This window comes from Amblyomma mixtum, chromosome 4 (assembly GCF_055824585.1).
Source record: "Amblyomma mixtum isolate Tamu chromosome 4, ASM5582458v1, whole genome shotgun sequence".
NCBI lineage: Eukaryota > Metazoa > Arthropoda > Arachnida > Ixodida > Ixodidae > Amblyomma > Amblyomma mixtum.
The window spans coordinates 121,842,293-121,846,303 of NC_143015.1; positions in this window are offsets into that span (position 1 = coordinate 121,842,293).

The window sequence follows — 4,011 nt, forward strand, 5'->3', positions numbered from 1 at the left end:
TGACACAAAACTAGACGGGAAGTACAAGGAAAGAAATGCCTGTTTCATATGAGAGAATGACAGAAGAAATGAAACAGCGAAAAAAAAAGTGAAAGGAAGGAGGAGGGGTAGGCGGCCAAGGGTCACTGAGAACCAACAGCAGGTGGTGTAGAAGAGAATGTAAGAAAGGTGAGTCTAATAAGAGAAAATAGGCAAAAAACATAAAAGATAAAAAAAGGGAGCAAAAAAAATGAAAGGAAAATAAAGAGGCGATAGGATGTGTTGGAAGAAAGGTATGGCGTGTTTTTCTCTTCTCATATTAATTCGGCTCTGACGAGGTGTGCCACCTTAATAAAGCATTACATCGTTGACGGAGTGTACCTGAGAGACAATAAGTTTCTTTTGGAGACGTTTATCGCTGTTGCTTGCAAGTTTTTAAATTTATTTTCGCTGTTGTGGTCAGGTCAACCTTCCTAATCTTTACCATCCTTCGAGTCGCAGACGCGTGCCTGCTTACTTTCACCATTTCACCACCCTTCCCATATCACTCCCTTTCACCTGCGCTGCATCCTCGTTGCGAATGCCTTATTTAAACCTCGATAATGATGAATGCATCGCCAAGACGAAACGTTGAAACGTTGGCTAGTAGACTGAGGCACCTCCTCGACTGCTCTGCCCTTTGTTTCATATGTTTCTACAAGGTAGTGTTAAAGTGAACCTAGGAGTTCACTTTCAGTCTGACCTAACTTGGCATTACCATATTAACACATTCTTAGCCTCACCAAATCGCGCACTCGGCCTTCTTAGGCGTAATCTCAAACACGCGCCTTCACACTTAAAAAAACTTGCTTACATCACGCTAATCCGCCCTGAAGTTGAGTACGCTTCTGCCATATGGGTCCCTCAACAAGCTTACATCCTAAACAACATTGAATCCCTGCAAAACCGTGCTGTTCGCTTCATCTTTTCAGATTGTACACGCTTCACCAGTGTCACAGCATTAAAACAACGTGCCGAGTTGGAACCGCTATCGTGTCGACACCATTTCGCTCGCCTAACCTTACTTCACTAACTGTATCACCATCCCACCCTCCACGACGACTTCTTTTTGCCACACCCTGCAGTCTTTCCTCGCCGCGACCACGATAACAAAATAAAACGCATCACATGCCATTCATTGCTCTACGCGAAATCATTCATTCCTCGCACTATAGTAGATTGGAATAACTTGCCATCAAACATAGCTACTGAGGTTAACCTACAATCGTTTCAGCATTCGTTAAAGCAAACCATGGACTAACAGATTTGGTATTTTTGTTGTATTATATGCATTTACTGAGTATTTTATTCTGCGTTGTTTGTTGTGTTATTTGTGTACATTAGTAGCTTTAATTCATAATTACGTGTATTTTGTTTCAAGTGCCTGTGCCATATTTTTATGCTTGTATCCCCCCCCCTATGTAATAACCTCGCACGAGGACCTTTAGGGGTATTGTAAATAAATAAATAAATAACCGAAGACACAATAAGCCTGTAGCGCCTGGCGTGCCTAGCGTCCGCACGGACGCTAGCACGGACCAGAAAGCTCCACATACTACGCTAGGACCTTCACCTAGCCGGAACGTGTGTGCTGCGAGGCTTTCTTGAGTTCCGCGACGGCGTAGCTTTAAAGGGCAACTGCAGCACTTTTTTGAGAATCTCGCGATATTCAAGGATTCAAATATATTTAGGCTGTAGGTAAAGCATGCCAAGTGTTTTTGAACTAGCATGCAAAATAGTGACGTAATCGACGATTGAATTTTGCGCTTCTCCTCAATGTGTGCTGGGAAAGTCAGCGTGTCGTCACGGAAGGTATGAATTCTAATTACCGCTATCGTCAGCCACACCCTGCCCTGACTCGTTAAGCGCTGCCAAACAACTCTCGGCAGGGTTTGCTTTCGATGGCGTTGGCTTTTTTCCTTCAAAGAAGGCGTTTGTGTGTTGGAAATGTACCGATACCTTCGATGACGTCATCATGCGCCCCCAACTTGGCGTTGTGCGCTGCGGAGAAGCCTGAAGGGCGTCCGGATTTTAATCGGCGATTACTTCACTATTTCAAATGCCACCCCAAAAAGACTTAGCATGCTTTACCTGCAAGGTTCACACATTCGACCTTCTTAAGCTCGTTGGTTTCTAAAATATATGCAGTTTTCTTTTAACGACCATGACCGCGGCCCGTGGAAGTCAACCACCTGTATAGCCGTTTGGAAGACAGTACTTTTCCAGCAAAGCTCTCAGCATTCACTAAGCAGAATTTTAATGGCTCGGTCAACCTTGCTTGTGGGGCTACACGAGGAATCGTTGCTGTTAAGCACGTCCACACCTTAGCCATGATTAAGCCGATTTCAGAAGTTCCAAGGATTTGCATTATTGCGTTGTCACTGATTGCACATACAAAAAGATTTACCTACAAGAAATCTCAACACGCGCCTGAAGACTCCTCAACGAATAACAGCTGGCTGCGTGGATGAAAGCAGCGTGCAACAAAATAAGAACACGTGGATAAAACTTTGGGGTAAATGCCGGTCAAGTTAGGGTATTTGGTTCGATTCTTGAGTGTTGCCCTTGTCGCGTGTTGTTTTGTATTTTAATGTAAAGTTTTTGTTACTCGTCTATTATTTGAGTTGTATGGCAGAAATTTTGTTGCCTACCTGCAGGCCTTCTTTTTTTCCTTTTTTTCGTTGTTTGCTGTTGACAAAGCACTGTGCAATGGTATCCCCACTCCTGCCTTGGCCACCAAAAGGCGGCTGGCAGTATTGGATAAATAAAATAAAAAATAACAATAAATGCCCTGTTTGCGCCTTCCCCTTAGATCGATCCGAACCGGTAAGGCCGAACCGGCCAGGCTTTCACAGATGTCGAAATTGATTTAAAAATTGGTATTAAAGCTACACACACTTTAATGGCGGAAAGAAGAAGCTCATAGCTCATACAGGAGGCAGAACATTCGATTAAGTCAGTCAGAGGCATTAAAATTAAGATGTGGATGAAAAGGTGATTACTGATGCGCATAAGCATCCAAAACGGGGGCAGAGCTGCATCTGCTCACTTCACTTATCGATATTTTGTAGTGGAGAATTGTAGTATTGAAAACGAAAGACATAATGAGAGAGAAACATGAAGTAAGCAAGCCACGTGTAATGGCGCAGCAGAGCACAGAATCTGTGAAGGGCACAAAACCTGGCCCGGCCAATAAGAAGTCAGGATTCCACATCGGCATTTGCAGCGCCCTTTCGGTTCTTGGAGCAGGAAAACGTGCTGCGGATCCCCGTCTGGAGTGCACCATTAGGCTTTCCTGCAGCATAAAGTGACACGTAATTTGAAACTCCTGGGAAATCTGAGTAAACTTTTCGCAATACGGATGCCTTCAATCTGTGCGAGTAATGATCAGCACCTCTTGGCGTGGCCCAGAAGCATCTTACTCAGAGGGAAAAAGTTCATTCCCTGAGTCTGACATGCCGAAGGTCCATTTTTGATCTTGTTTTTGTCTCAACTCCAAGCATAATGAAGGGTCCTTCCTGTCTGGTTCGCAATCTACCAAACTCAACCATATTTCACAGACAGGTTTCCATTACGCCAGACTGTCTGATTAAAACCTTTTCGCTCTTTCTGTTGCCGTCGTCAACCACTCGCTTTAAGAAATTCTAAAATGGCCTCTTAAGGCGCGATAGCATTCCCAGCGAAATGATGGATGCATGCAAAGTCCTCACATGCTTCTGGAAAGCGCATTGGAGTCGGATTGCGAAAGAAATGATGCTATAAAGATAAACAGAGGCGAGAGTGAAGTCTCCGATGATATTAAAGACGAGAACACTAATGAGTTTGCCTAAACTTTTGACGTTTGCCGCGTGACGTCCTGACGCTCAGTAAATACTTTACTGCTGCGATTTTGCTTCAGAATCTCGAAATTTTCGTTACTAGTGGGTAGACTGGTTCAGCTCACAAACACTAGCGTTTATACTGCCTTATCTCCCTTCGTTCCTGTTACTTAGC